This window comes from Hyaena hyaena, unplaced genomic scaffold, assembly GCF_003009895.1.
Source record: "Hyaena hyaena isolate Hyena2069 unplaced genomic scaffold, ASM300989v1 scaffold_401, whole genome shotgun sequence".
NCBI classification, from domain to species: Eukaryota; Metazoa; Chordata; class Mammalia; order Carnivora; family Hyaenidae; genus Hyaena; species Hyaena hyaena.
Window position 1 is genome coordinate 11,031 of NW_024081030.1, and position 17,196 is coordinate 28,226.

At 44.4% G+C, this 17,196-nt stretch overlaps 1 long non-coding RNA gene across 1 annotated transcript; it reads left to right on the forward strand.

Annotated features, from left to right (window-relative positions):
• Nucleotides 1–2,005: 2,005 nt before the first annotated feature.
• Nucleotides 2,006–16,598, forward strand: LOC120244991. The gene is made up of 4 exons (XR_005531678.1): nucleotides 2,006–2,288; nucleotides 15,737–15,862; nucleotides 15,981–16,098; nucleotides 16,431–16,598. It is a non-coding gene; the product is annotated as an uncharacterized LOC120244991 (long non-coding RNA).
• Nucleotides 16,599–17,196: the final 598 nt, after the last annotated feature.

Sequence of the window (17,196 nt, forward strand, 5' to 3'; positions counted from 1 at the left end):
AAACACTTGGTATGATATTATAATGATGGATATATGTCGTCATACATTTGCCCAAACCCATAGAATGTACCACACCAAGAGTGAACCCCAAAGGAAACTATGGGCTTTGGGTATGATACAGTGTCCATGTAGGGTTAACAGTCATAACAAATGCACCATGCTGGTGAATTATGTTAATAATGGAGGAGGCTACACATATGTGGGGGCAGGAGGTTTATGGGAAATCTCATATCTTCCTCTCAATTTTGTTGTGAAAATAAAACTCCTGTAAAAAAAAAAAAAGTCTAAAAAAAAGAGTTGATGCAAACAGATTAGATCTTCTCTGCTGTCTTTAGGCTTTTACACCTCTAGTCGTCTCCTCTCAAACCTACGCCTGGTGGACACAACCTGAAGACACCACCAGCTCTCCATGCCTCTTCATCCTACGGGTTTAAAAGTAAAACTATGGGATTCTGAGGACTCTGCCCTGGGACTCATCTGTTCCCCTCTCTTTGAACCCATGTAGACAAACACTTGAACTTGCTCTCTTTCCCCAGCACAGCATGAATTACCAAAGAAAGTAGATGAGTGTTAGCCTCAGGGAAACATGACTTCATCAGCCAAAATAACTAGATTTGAGGATGTAATTACTATAAAGAGAGGCAACACAGAGGACAACACTTCGAGCAGATTTATTGAAACAAATGATTCAAAAATGTAAAATAACTAGGCCAAATATACTTAAGGAGATATGAGGGAAAATATTAGCAATATGAAACAAGAACAAGAAATCAATAAGAGATACCAAGTGGAAATGTAGGTGTAAAAAATATAAATAACTGAAGTAAACAATAAGATACATGGTGAAATAAATTTGAAGAAAAATGAAGTGGTAAATTAGAAAATCAGACTGGGACGCCTAGGTGGCTCAGTCGGTTAAGCATCCGACTCTTAATTTCGGCTTGGGTTTCACAATCTCACTGTTCTTGGAATCAGGCCCCAAAGCTGGCTCTGTGCTGATAATGTGGAGCCTGTTTGGGATTCTCTTTTTCCCTCTCTCTCTGTCCCTCCCCTGTTCAAGTGCATGAGCTCTCTCTCTCTCTCTTTCTCAAAAATAAATAAATGAACATTTAAAGAAAAAGAAAATCAGACTGAGAAAATGATAGAATATGTAAAAAGAAAGCTAAATGATATTAAAAATAGAACAGAATATGTGGGATATAGGTAGAAAAGTACTGTAAGAGAGCCCCTAACTTTGTCTGGGAAACCCAAGAAAAGCTTAAGGAAGAGAGTTCTTAAACTGAGACATAAAGAATGGTAGGAGCTTGCCAGGTGGGCATGGAAAGAAAAAACATTTCAGGCAGAAAACACCAATGTGTGCAGATGCATGGAGGCATGAACGAAGGTAATTGCTGTGATTTGGGAGGAGCAGGTAGGCTGGTGTGTCTGTAGCAAAGGCTACTTGAAGAAAAGTAATGAAGGCTAATGTTGAAGGGCAAGCAAGAGTCCAATTGGGAAGATTCTTGGGAGATCTGTAGTATAATGTCCCCCCTTTTTAAATCTAAGGAAACTAAGTCATGCTCAGACCGCTTAAGTGAGTTGCCCCAGGTCAGCCCTCTGACTGGGGCACTCATGCTTTTTCACTGCATCATATGTCCTGAGGTTACTTAGCTTGGTAATCTCAGTGTTTGGCAAAGTCTGTTAAAACACACACACACACACACACACACACACACACACACACACACAAATGAGACTGAAAAGTAGGTGAGCCTTGAGTTCAGGAGCTGATGGGTTGTTCTGAAGTGTGGAGTGTCCAGCTGATAACTAGGACATTCAGGGTTCGATAGAAGAAGACCGAGGCCAAAGGGGGATAAATTTTGCCACCATCAGCGCATGGAGGGAGGGGCATTCATGGGAGTGGGTGGAGTTGTGGCAATAATCCCCCTTGTGATGTTGGCAAACATTTTCTCAGGATAGAAACATCTCACTGATGAACTAGGACATCACTGGCTCAGAGAGGAAAACCAAAAGAAAGGCCAGTTGTGACATCTTCTACCAACTAGATACTGCTGGCCCATCAGTTACCCCTGGATGGGATCTGAATCTGATGTCGAATTGCTTCTATCAATCACCTGGTGAAGATAAACCATCCTTTGACCTGGACTGTCAAAAGTCTAAATTCTTTTGAGTCACACCCCATCCTGGGATGCAGGATCACAGGAGTACTAGAGTCACTGGGGAAACCCAAACTGGGAAGAGCTGTCTCTGAATTCCAGGTATGCAGAGGAGCATCCATTTATCCAGAGGTAAGTATCATTACTTCTGCCCTGTAGGTAAGAAAGCAAACTCTTCTAAGTTTATATATTTATTAAGAGAGAGAGAGAGTGAGCACGAGTGGGGGATAGCCAGAGAGAGAGAGAATCCCAAGCAGGCTCCATGCTGTCAGGGCAGAGCCAGATGTGTACCTCAAACTCAATAACCATGAGATCATGACCAAGCCAAGACCAAGAGTCAGATACTTCAACAACTAAGCCACCCAGTGGTCCCCCCAAAAAACTAACTCTTGAAGAGTTTAAGAAACTTTCCCAAGGTCATACAACTAATAAGAGACAGAGCTGGGATTTAAATGGAGGGTATGTTGGCCCCAGAGATTAGCAGAAGGAAATGGAACAAGACTGAGTGCTGAGTGTACCCAGCACTTGTTCTCACTTTTGCTTTCTCAAAACCCAGCACTCAAAGTGGGTCAGGAGGGAGAGTCCATGTCCTCGGTTCTAAGAAGCTTGAGAACTGAAGTTACCAATCAATGAAGAAAGAACTTTGGCCCACAAGTAAGAACTAGGTCCCACCATGAGCTTTGCCACAACTTACTGTGTGACCATGACCAAGTCACTTTCCCTCTGTAGTCTCCATTCTCTTTATATATGGAAGACTCTGGAATCCCATGTCTCTGTGACTGGCAGGGGGCTTCCCTTAGACCCTAAGCCCCATCCACCAGGCCTGGCAGCACCCACTTCTCTCCTCCCAATGCCTTTCCTCCTCTCCATTCACACCAGCCATTCCAGCTCGAGCTTCCCAGCTGAGGGTTGGGTGTGGATTGTGTGGAAAGACATATGGCATCCCAGTGCAGCCGAGAGTCCAATCTCGAGGGGAAACCATTGTTCATTCATCTGGACCGAGTGACATTCTTTATGCAAGAATAACTCTTGATTAAAGGGTGAGTTTTAATGGAAACTAATTAGGCAAACTCTTTAGCCTGGGCATAATGATCAAATGAGCTGTCACACCGTACCTGATACAATGATCTCACTCGCTACAAGATTTTATTCCTTAGCAATTACACTCCCACATGGCACTGCGTGCCGTTATTGCCTGGAGCACACATGTCAAATTAAAGAGCAACTTATGCACCTGATATTTAATTATTGCCTAGTACTACAGACACCCGGGGAATGTCAAAGTGAGCAGTCCTGCTTGGGAGAAACGAAAACTGAAATCTTCTTCTGCGAGGGAGTGAAAAAAATAGGGATAAAATATGTATAGGCTACTATAGTTTCTTATTCAGCCGTCTTACAATTCACAGTTACAAAACCTGCTCTCCCCAACCTTGAATAATTTACCACTTTTTTTTCTTCATCCAGAAAAGTCAGCAGAAGGAGAGTTGCAGGTAAAGGCACGGGGGCCCTATTGGTATTTGTTTACCTATTTGATTGATGCGGTTCGGATCTGGTCAAAGTTGAGCCCTTTGTGCAAGTGATTCTTTCCCTAATGGGCTGTGACAGGAAAGAGGGTGCCTCGTATGCCTCCCTAGTCTAAAGGGAGATGTTTGCCCTCAAGGCTGAGCACTCGGGAAGCCCCATCGTGCACTTCAGTCTCACTGAGTAACACATTTGAGAAGTTGACCCAAGTTTCTCTCCAGTATATTTGCACCTCAGCTGGGACAGAGAACCATTGGGATGTAAGGATCGGTCTTCTGCTTTGTATGTTAGAAGAGTCTGGAGAACTTTTCAAACATTCTGATGCTCGAATCCCATCCCAGACTAATTAAATTAGGATCTGGAGAGGAGGACTGGGCAATTTATTTAAGGCTTTTCCAACAATCTCGGTATTCAAGTGAAGCCTAGAATCACCAGTGTGAAGAGCCACCAGGCCTGACGCGAGCCGGTGCTGAGTGTGATGGGGACTGCTTCCCGTCCTCAACAAGACAGACCCCCATGCCTCTGTTCTTCGCACATGCTGTTCTCTCCTCCAGAATGCTCTTCCCCATCCCTTCTTACTACCTGGAAAACAAAAACTATCTTTACTATCAAGTGCAAATGTTACTTTCCTAAGACAGCTCCTCTGGTATTTCCAGGAAGACTTGCTTCCACATCCCCCAGGAGCCAGACACCAAGCTAAAAGGATCCTTGAACCAAATTGTTTCCTCAGTGGGGGGTTCAAGAAGAGAATCCCCATGTCTCCAGCAACCATCTGTGTGTCCCAGCTGAGCAAATTCTAAGAATGTCTTGGTCCCTTTTGCTCCAGATAAAGAAATTCAAATTACCCATTATCAGAATTGCACTGCCTAATACTAAAATGCCTTAATGTGAGTGCTTTTGTATTTAGTAAACTGCACAGCTTGTGAAAACCCCCTCCAAACATCTGGCAGGAGGCCCAGCAGAGGTAAGGCTGGAGCCTCTGACGATGGCAACATGTAAACAAGTGTTTTGTCTCGACAGATAATCATTAACTTCCAGTGTCAGGCTTACCCCCAGAGGTCTGGTTCCTCAGCCTTGCAAAGGCTTCTGGGAAACAGCAGCTGGGATGGGGCCTGTGCACACATGCTGGGAAGGGAGGGGGTGGGCAGGCCTGTCACTACCAACGTGGAGAGGCAGGAGGTGATGGGCACGGCCTTAGAGCAGTTTCTTCTGATGAAAGGCAGCAGAATCAGGGAGCCCTGCTCTCCTCTCGGGGACTTCGGTGCTAGGCAAAGATTTAGTCTTAATTCTGCTGTTGGCTGGCCATGTGACCTTGGGAAGGAAGCCTCAGTTTCTCTATCTGTCACGGAGAGTTGACACAAGATCCTGCTTTACAGGGCAGTTGTAAGAAGTAGGTAGGAAAATATGTGTCAGTGAGGCTTCTGGAATAGCACTGGTTTACAGAAGGCAGTTGATAAAGGGAAATTCTTTCGCCATTCTTCCCTTCAGACATTCCTAACTGGGCCCTAGGTTCATCTAATGATCCTTTTCCTAACTCAGTAAGTAAAGGATTTGGCCCCACAATCACTGGGCTGACATTTGTCATATCTGGGCACATGAATACTTAGACACAAACCCAATAATAAGAAAACAGCTGGATTTTTATTCTCTCTGACCATTAGTAAATACTGGTGCTAAGTAATCCTTCACAGTACATTCAAATCCAAATATGAGTTCATTCACTAAATATTAATTGAGTGACTACAACGTTCTAGGCACTACATGTGCCTCTGCAGCTCGGGTTCCTCAGAAAGCAAACACAGAGACAGATGTCTGCAGGAGGAAGTTATTACGGAATGTAATTCCACAATTTTAGGGCCCACATCTGTAGAAAAGAGAATTATGTCCCTCCAAGCTTCTTACATTAAAGACCTAACCCTCAATGTGACTGTATTTGGATATAGGGCCTTAAAGGAGGTAATTAAGGTTAAATGAAGTCATATTGGTAGGACCCTAACCTGACAGGCCTGGTGTCCTTATCAGAAGGGGAAGAAATATTGGAGCTCTCTCTTTCCATGTGAGCACAGAGGAAAGGCCATGTGAAATCATGGCAAGAAGGTAGCTGTCAGAAGCCAGGATGAGAGGCCCCACCAGAAACTAAACTGCCAGCACCTTGACATTGGATATATAGCCTCCTGGAATGTGAGATAACAACTTTCTGTTGTTGAAGCCAGCAGTCTGTGGTATTTCGTTAGTCAGCCTGAGCTGACTAATACAAGAGATGAAGGAAGTAGGAACGGGAAGGGGGCAGACACTAAGCTATAATGCAGGCCCGAAAAAGATTTCAAATGAACCCATGAGGAGCTCTGGAACTAAACCGGCCCTTCAGAGTCATCTCCAGTTAGAATGAGGGCCACCTAGGGCATCAGTCATTGGAAGCAGGCTGTCCCCGAAAAGAGGCATGACCCCAGAAATGGCAGTTTCTTTCTGCTGAGGCAATCCCCCAAAAGGCTGGCAGGACTCTGGGCATCACATACTCCATCGCGGCGAGGGTCCCTATGGACCCAGTGAGGAGTGCCCTTTTCCTGGCACCCACAATGTGGCACCCAAATGTCATTTTATTATTATTATATTTTTATCTTCACAGTACTCCTGTGAGATGATACCTATTTCACAGAGAAATGACATAATGTGTTCAAAGCTGCGAAGCTGATAAATAATGGAGGCAGAATTCAAGAAGAGGCCCCTCTTTCCCAGTGACCTTAGTCTTGCCCTGACACTGTGCTGCCCCCTCCTTGGAAGATGAAGAAGAAGCTTCATCTTCTGTAAGAAGTAACCCCTGCCCTCTAATACTTACATGCAACCTAGCACCTTGTGCCTCTCTCTTCAAAGCCCATAGCACTTTGCCTTATAATAGTCATATTACTAGACACTTATTTGGCATTTACTATGTCCCAGGCAATGTTTTAGCACTTTTCAGGTATTAATTTATTTAATCGTTTCGAGAGGTGTTTCCTCTGAGGTATTATTTTCATCACCCTTATTTTACTGATGAGAAGGCTAATAAGACACAAAGTTGTTAGATAACTCTCCCAGAGACACCTAGCAAGGGGTTGAGCCCATGTGATCTGGTTGCACATCTTATACTGCTCTGTCTTGGGGTGATAATGGTCACATCTGCCTCCCTCTGGTCTGCAAAGATTTGATGAGCTCGATCAAATCTTGTTTATCTTTTCCATTCCAGCACCTTACCTGCGACTGAGATACACTAAGCTCTTTTGTAAGGTCTTCCTAAGCAACTGAGTGATGCCTTGCACACGAACAGTTTGAAAATTATTTGACTTGATGTATGTGGACAAAACCTAGAAGAAAAGACAGACAAATAAAACCTGTTGATTCTGTTGATATGCTGATATCATGGGCAAATGTTGATTCTTTTACTCTCTGGATGTTGATAGAATATTGGTTTCTAGGAGCTCAAATGGATGATGCAGACTTTCTCTACATTTCCTATCATATCATAAGAGTGGACATCTATTCCACTTCTGAGTGCATTGCTGCTGGGAACGCAGGCTTCCCCAGAGCTCTGAGAATCTGACCCAGATCACGTCTCAGGCATCACAGCATGGCAATGTCTTCCGAAGGATCCCATGACCAATTCTAAGATGAAAAGATCAAAACTCCCATCATCTCAACTCTGAAGTTATTGATACCCAGCAATCATGTAAATAATAGTTTTGTGGCCATTTAAGCCTACTTCTTAGTAAACATAATGATTGGACATATTCCTGAAAGCTTCAGACCTTCTATCCATTAGGATACTTAGAAAAGCAGAGCCTTATACACACTTTGCACCAGATTATCAAAATGAGCCAGTGGCCAGAGAGGCTCTTTGACAGAAATTACACTGAGTCCTCTCATTTCACTCCCAGACCTGCTTTAAACCTTATATTCACTCACTCATTCATTCATTCATTCATTCCCTCATTCATCCAACAAATGTAATTGGGATTCTACTGTATGCCAGGTGGTTTTCTAGGCTCTAAGGAAACAACAATAAATAAGCCAGTTGAGTTCCTTTCTTTCATGGAGCTCATAGTCTCTTGAGAGGATATGAATGATAAGCAAATGATATTATTTCAATTCAGGATCATTTCGACAATGGAAACAAAACAGGGAAATGTGATGGGAAGTAAGTGAGCTGCAGGGAGAAACTGGTTTTGAAAGGATGTTTGGGGAAGGATTCTCCAAGGTGGTATTTGAATTGAGACCTGAATAACGAGAGGTACCCAACCTTTAGAAAATTGGGGAGCATAGCATGTCAGGCAGATAAAAAGTGAGTGCAGAGTCCCTGAGGCCAGTCTAAGCTTGCCAGTATTCTGGGGAAAGAAAGCAGGCCAGTCTACATGGGGGGAAATGGGCAGTAAAGGCTGTAAGATACAAGACTTCAGAAGTAGGCACAGGACAGACCATCCAGGCCCTTAGGAGCCAAGGTGAAGGAAGTTTGGATTTTATACCCAGCATAAGGGGGAAACACTGAAGAGCTTGAGTTTATGATTTAAGTATTGAAAAGATTACTCTGGTTACCAAGTGAAGAATAAATTATAGGTAACACATGGAATTTTGGAGACTCAGTTCACCTTCTCCTGGATTTTTTGCCTGCAGATGTAGCTCCTGGTTCCAACCCCAGAGTTCTTGCTGCTCAGTTCACATTCTCTAGTGCCCAGCCTGCACCCCCTCCCTACCCCTGCCCCTCAGGACTCAACCGTTGCCTCGAGGCACTTCAGCTACCAACCTACCCGTCCAGCTGGCTCAGCACAAGTGAGGATCAGACAGGTCTTCTGGATCCCAAAAAGCACTGGGTTAGCTTAGAAACACCACTTGTAAGATCCAGAGGTGCCCATTGCCATATCCCAGGAAGCAGAGAAAAGAGCTGACACCGTTCATCAAACTCTCTCCAATGCTATGCAGAGTGGGGGCTCCAAAGATAATGGATGGGTCCAGATGTGCTGGGAGTTCATTGTTAGCCTGGGATGGAGGGAGCCTCCCCTGATGGAGGAATCGGGGGAAGAAGTCAGAAGGAAGCTGCAGCCCAGAGAAAATTACCTCACATTAAAAGCGCCACACTGGCTGGGGTGAAGGTGTCCAGAAGGTGTCCATCCTTGGATTAGGTGGGACCCGCTAGACTGCCGGCCTGGTTCATTAGTGGCCTGACATCACACATCTGCAATTGGGTACTTTTTATATTAACTACCACCTCCTGCCATAATGAGTGCTCATAACTATGTTTTATATAAAGTCGACCATGCATTTGCACAGAGCCCATAAGGGGCAGTGATTATGAACTATGCCGGGAGTCTGTGGGGCACCCGCTATCCCCTAGTTCAGACCCACCCTGTGGGATGCATCTGAGTGACAAAGGATGGGTAGTTTGGGAGGGGAGAGAGCTGTGAATACAGGATCCCTGGCAGGCCAGGAAGGGTTTCTGGGATGTGCTCCTCTCCTAAAACACCCTGGTACCAACCTATTAGTATTAAAGAAAGACTCGGTTTGCTTGATGAAAACATTAGGTCTAGGAGAGGGTCATTTAAAAAAATTGAGGGGATGCCTGGGTGGTTCAGTCCTTTAAGCATCCGACTTCAGCTCAGGTCATGATCTCACTGTTCGTGGGTTCAAGCCCTACATCGGTCTCTGTGCTGACAGCTCAGAGCCTGGAGCCTGCTTCAGATTCTGTATCTCCCTCTCTCTCTGCCCCTCCCCTGCATGCACTGTCTGTGTGTCTCTCTCTGTCAAAAATAAACATGAAAAAAATTTTTAACGTTTCTCTTAACTTTATTATCTCTTACCATTATATATAAATGTATCAATACGCAGTACTTGATTCTGAATTTACTGAATTTTGTTTTAGAAAGGAGCCCTCCTCCTTGTGTCTGGGCTTGGTTAGTGGGACAATAAAAGACTTCAGAGGACTAGCATAAGGTCTGAATCCATAGACTTGGCTTCCTTTGTAACCTCCACACTTACCAGCTGTGTCACCCACATGTTACTGCCCTGGGCCTCAGTTTCCTCTTTCACCAAGTGGGATCACCATACCTGGCATTTTGGTGGGTGCTAGTGACACCTCCAGTTTTAAAGTTTAGAAACTGAGAAGATAGGAGGCTCCTAAGTTAGAAAGTTCACTCCAAAGTTAGAAGGTCGTGGAGCTGGTTGATGGAGCTAAAATCCAAGCCCAGGTAGTCCAACTCCACAGCAGAAGAACCCAGCACAGTGTCTGGAGCAAACCCTGGAAAAATAATTTTAAAATAATTTGTTAATGTTTATTTATTTATTTATTTATTATTTATTTATTTATTTATTTATTTATTTTAATGTTTTATTTTATTTCTAGCAGAGAGAGAGAGAGAGACAGCGTGAGCAGGGGAGGGTCAGAGAGAGAGGGAGTCACAGACTCTGAAACAGGCTCCAGGCTCTGAGCTGGCAGTCAGCACAGAGTCCGACGCGGGGCTCGAACCCACGAACCGCGAGATCATGACCTAAGCGAAAGTCAGATGCTTAACCGACTAAGCTACCCAGGCACCCCAATGTTTATTTATTTTTGACAGAGAGAGAGAAAGAGAGAGACAGAGTGCCAGCAGGGGAGGGGCAGAGAGAGAGGGAGACACAGAATCTGAAGCAGGCTCCAGGTTCCAAGCTGTCAGCACAGAGCCCTATGCTAGGCTTGAACTCATGAACTGTGAGATCATGACCTGAGCCAAAGTCAGACGCTTAACAGACTGGGCCACCCAGGCCCCCATTTAAACACTGGAAAAATAAATGACAGTTCTTATCATCATTTTGACCAGCTTCAACCCAACTCCATGTACAAGTCTTAATTACCACCATCCACCTCAGGTAGGATTCCAGATCCTTATTAAAGGGGATGGAGACACCCTGAGGGGCCTTGGCAAGGCAGAGCTATAGCTGCCTGGGGCCCCCAGAGGGTTGGTCCCTGGTCCACTGAGGGGACAGAGAAAGCCCCAGGAGTGAGGTAAGGACAAGGATGGCAGGAAAAAGACACAGGCTAGAAGACTAGAAATCTGGACTCTGGTCCCTGACTGTCACTTGCTTACCCTGGCACCCTGAGCAACATTAGCTGCCCTCAAATGGATGGCAGGGGACATCAGGGCTGGCTCTGGGCCCAGATGTAAGGAGTGAAACACAGGGCAGAGAAGTCCAGGATGCTCATACTGAGTTATGACTTAGACTGATCAGGGGTCATGGACTCCTTCTTGCCAAGTTTTCTTCCTGGAGGTCAGCCATCTTGTTTGGATGGCCCAGCATTTTTGCCTTGAGGTAGCCAGAAGCTCAAATAGGGAGACCTTGGTAGATGGAGTCAGGGAGCCCAGGAACTCTGGCCAGCCCACCAAGGATCTGTAGCATAGCCCAACACATTTATGACCTCTCCAGACCTCAGTTTTTCCCATCTGAGAAATGAGAGTGTGGATAAAACAAATTGTAATGGCTCTAACATCTTGAAAATATCACATCCCCAAACCTGACTTCATCTGCAGCCAAATACTAATATCCCTGGGGCTGAGTGATTTCATTTAGGTCATATGATTTCCCTGCACATAAACAGGAGTGAAACAAAGGCCCCCTTTCTCCAAGTTGTTAGCTCTCACACACAGGTTCACACACACTCACACACATGCACATACACTCTCATAATGCTTATACAGCCCACCCCCCAACCCCAGTTGTGCACAAAGGCACACACACACAGGCTCGCAGAGGCACAAACACCTGGACTCTCTAAGCTGCTCCTTCCCCCACCTCACTCTTGCTTGCTCCCTGCCCCCCAACCCTTTCTGACACCCCTGCTGGGAAGCTGAGCGCCCTGGTGCCTGTGAGCTACCTAACCTGATGGGCTGGTGCCACCCAATGGTCAGGATCAGAAATGCATCCTTGGTTCCAAGAATCAAAAGGGACTGGAAAGGGTCCAGGTCACTGGGTACATCCCTCTCCTAACAAGGCTGTGTCCAGAGCTGCCACAGACAGATGAAGTTTCTGTGGTCTTTAAAACCTTTCTAACAAGGGCTTCCTTACATGACACCTCTAGTTCTTGTCAGGAGTTTGCCATTGACACTGGGCAACCTTACACTAGAGCCTAAAATTATTAGGTACAAACTGTGTGTTCAGCACCATTCTAGAAGCTTTGTAGGTGATATCTTTTTAATGTTCACAACAGCTGTCTTTTCAGGTCATATATCACTGCCTTCATTGTGAAGAGCTGCAACCAAGAAGGAAGGGCACTAAGATAGTACGTGAGCTCTAATTCAGCAGCCACTTAGCCATCTTGGACCTCAGTTTTTCCATTTGTATATGATTAGTTTCATTCACTCACTCATTCATTTCATGAGTATTGATTGAATATCCAAAATATCCAATGGGCCAGGATCTGTGTTGGGGGCTGATCTTCAGCAAGTGCCCTTATGGAGGTCCCAGTCTTCTGGAATCAATGACAACTTATATCCTCCTAGGCCCCTGACTCTATTACCTTAGTGGCTTTTTTTTTTTTTTTTTTTTTTTTTGCCAAATTGGAAAAAGGCCCTAAGGGGAGGAACATAAATAAGCTATAGTCCAGGGTGACAAGGTGGCCAGGCCACAGAGCAGGAGGGAGGTCAGTGTCCTTGTCCAAGAGTCCCCTGATGGTCTGGGACTGGTGAATCTGAAAGTGCCTCAAATCTGCCCAGGGACCAGACCCACTGAGGAAGAAGGAACTGTGGTTATCTGGCTTCAGAGTAGGTGACCTTTGTGCCGCACCAAAGGCTTCTGTGAGTACGGCAGGCAGGTTGGAGCCAGAGGAGGGGAAACATTTCAGAAGCCGGAAGATGAACTGAAGGAACAAAGCTTTAATAATAACTGTGCTTACCATAGCATCTGTCTCCACCTATTTTCTCCCAAATTCACACTGCCCCAGACTCACTTCCTGTGCCCCCTAATCCCCCTCCCCCAGTTTACCAGTTCTTAACCTTCACTCGTTCTCTTTCTAAGTAATGGAATAATAGAATCCTAGAATGTCAAGCACTGGAAGAAATCATCAAGTCTAACCTTTGTAACTGAGGAAGATAGGACTGGAAAGGGTTAGAACTTGCCCCAAATCACACGGCCAACGAATAGTTGGGCCTAGAGTTCAGGTTTAAGACTTTCTAGTGTGAAGTACTTTTCCTCCTTTTCCCTCTTTATTTCCACTCACATGTACTTAGACACTGATGAGAGGCTACTACAATTCTGAAACATCTCTTCATCTTTCCTCTTTTTAACTTCCCCCATTCAGCCCTACTAGATCATAAGCCTTTTGAAGATAGAAAATATCTTTCCTTTGGGGCACCTGGGTGGCTCAATTGATTAAGTGTCCGACTCTTGATTTCAGCTCAGATCATGATCTCATGGTCTGTGAGTTCCATCCCCGAGTCTGTTGGGCTGTACTGACAGCATGGAGCATGCTTGGAATTCTCTGTCTCCCTCTATCTCTTCCTTTCCCTTGCTCACTCTCTGTCTCTATGTCAAAATGAGGAAATAAATATTTTTTAAAATCTCTTTCCCTTTTCTAAAACCTTAATGCTTAGCACAATGATTAGCATGTAAATTCTTAAGATTGGATGGATGGATGGATGGATGGAAGGAAGGGAGGAAGGAAGGAAGAGAGGAAGGAAGAATAAATGGAATAGTGAATAGAAGCATGGGTGAGTGAAGTCTTTTACATGGAATTTCTGAAGTCACCTCTTACCTCTTCTCCCTGTCTTCAATTTCCCCACAATCTTGACTATCCTTAATAGTGGTATTAGAATAACCCTTTTGTAAATAAAACAGAATATTTCTATTTATCATGTGTAAAAGCATTTGAAGGCTTTCCTATCATCTAATGAATAAGTCAAGACCAGTTATCTTACAATACACTCTAAATGAATCTTTCATCTTCCACACCAGACTCATAGGTTATTAATCATATAAACACATACACAGCACACACCCTAAACCCTAAAAACACTTAACAAGTCGTCATTCCATAAAGGAAGAAGGGATAGCCTAATTTTCAGGACTTTGTACCATTCCCATATTCTCAGATTCCTTTCCTGCCAGTAACATAATCTATTAAAATCCTAACCAAACTTCAAAACCCAATTCAAATGCCATCTCCATGAAGTCTTCCCTAATTCCCTTGATGACATTGGTATACTCAGAGCATGTGATCCTTCAGGCTTTGGTTAGCATGGTACTCCTCATTCTGCCCCTCTTAAAATGACCTTTCAAGACCTTTATAGTGGACATTGTAGCTGGTGGTTTTTATGTCCATTGCTCCCAACAGACTCTTGGCCACAGATCTGAGGATCTGACACAAAGTAAGTGCTTATTTGGCATTTGTTGAATGGACCTTCTTCTCACTACACCATATGCTCCAATTGTCCCTGAGGGTGCAGTTATATTTTATTCTAAAACCACTTAAGTTATTTCCTATGCCATTATAAGCAGGAGCTCTACAGGAGCAGAACACAGTGTCTCCAAAGAGCTACAGCTCTAGGGCAGGGACAGAGCAGGATTATAGAGCTGAAAGTATTGCATAAGCAAAAGCAGCTCTCGCAGGGAGGAGGCATGTCCAGGGAAAAGAACTGAACTCCATTGGTGGAAGACCTGAGGAGTCAAATTTGGTCTCAACATGGAATTTTGTCCATAATAAGAACTAAAAAGCAATGGGTCAGGCTGCCTCAGGAGTTAGTGAGCCCTCTGGTCCTGCAAATATCTATGTAGCGGCCCTAGACAACCACGGAGGACAAATATGAGGATATGGGATATTGTACAGTGGACAATAGCAATGGGAGTAAGGTCAGATGACATGACTTGTAAGGTCACCTCCAGCACTGAGAATCAGGGATTCTATCACATCTTCCAAGAATGGCCCGAGCAAAACTACCAAAGGCTCAAGTTGACTTCTATTGGCCCGAGCAAAACTACCAAAGGCTCAAGTTGACTTCAATTGCTCCTTCATGCCCTTAATTTCAGAGCTCATCCTGACCCTCCAAGAACTCCCATTAGAGGGTTGCTGGGGGTAGGAGATCCTCCTCTTGGTGCCCCTGGAATATCCACTTAGCTGACCCTGGAGGTCTCCTGTGTCTTGGTGGATGGTTCTCGTATCCACTGATATCTCAAATGGCCCTGGTGGGATTGGGGTGCAGGTGCCCACAACAGAGACCACCTTCCTTGGCTTCTCTCCTTTCCTTGTTCACTCCCCCACTCTCTCACTGCTCCCTAGAGTCACTTTCTAAATAATCTACTTATACCCAAATCTTTGTCTCAGGGCCTGTATTGAGGGATACAACTCATTCTCCACAGTGAGGGGCCAAACCGCAGACTTTGTGGTTACTCAGCATGAGATAGAAAACTCAGTTTGGCGACCTGGAGAAAGATAATAAACCTCTCTGAACCTACTTCAACATGTGAAAAAAAGGTTGCTAAGACCTGCTTCCCAGACTTCATAATGTTGTATGTGACACAGCTCTCTGTAGTTGTATTCACTGGGTGCTAACTATGTGCTAAGATAAAGAACCACCTATATAATCTCTAATTACTAACTTTCCTACCAAATGAAAAGTACAAAGGAGATTGTAGTGGGTTGATGGTGCCCCGCCCACAAAAGCTTTGCCCCTGGATCCTGTGATCTTATTTCAAAAAAGGGTCTTTCAGATGTAATTAAGTTAATGATCTTGAGATGAGAACATCCTGGATTACCCAGGTGGACCCTAAATTCAATGAAGTGTTCTTATAAGAGACAGACTAAGAGAAGACACAGCGGAGAATGTGTGAAGGCACAGGCAGAGATTGGAGTGATGAATCCACAAGCCAAGGATGCCTGGAGTCACCATAAGCTGGAAGAGATAAGGAAGGATTCTCCCCTAGAGCATTTAGGGGGAGCTCAACCCTGTTGACACCTTGATTTGGGATTTTTGGATTCTAGAACTTTGGGGGAATACATTTCCGCTGTTTTAAGCCACCATGTTTGTCCTGAGAAATGACTAAGATAGTATTTATTGTCCTCGTTTTAGAGATAAGAAAACAAAGGCTTACCAAAAAGGTGACCTACCCAGAGTCATCCAACCAAATATGACAGAGCTGAGATTTGAACCCAAATCTATTTGACTGCATAGTGCCCCCTCTTACTCACCATGGAAGTAAGTTGTATCACGTACCTAGCATTGTGCCAGATTCATTACAGATGCTCAGCGTGTTAATTTCCTCACTCTCAACTTTTCTTTCCTGTTGTCCATGCTACCCACTGCCCATTGCTAGGCAGTCAAGAGTTAATCAGATTACCCAGTTCCTGCTAACCCATGAGCTCTCCTGGAGTGGATTCTACCTAGGATACAATTACACACGCCCAGAAGGTCCTTAAGAATCGACTTGTCTGGTAAGCATTTCACCTCCACAGCAGCCGGTGGAAAAGATAAATTGGGGCCTGTGCCTTGAGTTAATGTCAGTCTGAATTGAAGATGTGCCAGCATCATCAGAATAGATTCTTTAATTAACCTGCTAATCCTGTCAGGGATTGGGTTCACTCTCTTCTTCCAGAAATGTGTTAGGTGTCTCTTCTTTCACCACTTTGTCATTTGCTCTATTTTAGATTCAAGGTGTCCTTTACGCTATGCTTCAGAAGGCGCTCTGTCCTCCAAGTCAACAGCTGTTGGCAAAGTGGCCCCTCAAGCAGCATCTTATTGCTTTCCTGCCACACTCTTTTCACAGGGTCTTCAAGAAGCAACGCAACAGGAATTGTCAGGCAAAAAGACATTTTGAGCAACTATTTTGTGCTTGGCCCTGATCTATGCACTGCAGAAGACCAGGAAGTAACACCCAGGTCCTGCCTTCAGGCTCCTGCCTTCAGAGAGGGAGAAAATAAAGCAGGCGACTGTAGTGTTTCCCAGTCTTTTTATTTGATGGTAGACATAGCAAGTGGTAGTAATTGTAAGGGAAAATTAAGATACATTCAAAAAGCTGCTAGTGGTCAGAGGAGATCAGCGCAGGGGTTCAAACTCCCTGGACCCCACCAAATCACCCCATGGATGAGGGTACCTGTATTCTCCACTTGCCCTGTGCCGTTTGGAAAGGTATGCTGGTAGAAAATCAGAGCTTTCATCTTTCAAGAATTTGTGCTCCCACCGGTTGAATGTGGATTCTGCTATTAACATTCAACATTGTCAGTTCTTCCTCAATTTGTCGGATATATGATATTAACAAAGAACATTTCTTTAGCTACAACTGTTTCCATGTCTCTCCCCCAATTTTTTTTCTTTAAAACTTCAGATCCAGCTACCTATAAACTTCTAGACTGGGGTCACAGGAAACAGAACAAATGGGCAAGGAACAAGTGATCAGAACCAATTGATAATGTTTCATTCAATAGCTACTGTTGCTTCTTGGTTTACTTGAAGACATGCGGGTGTTTTTATAGTTTGTTTTCTGGTATTTGCATTTAGAAAGATGATCAAACCATGAAAGACTCTTGAATGCT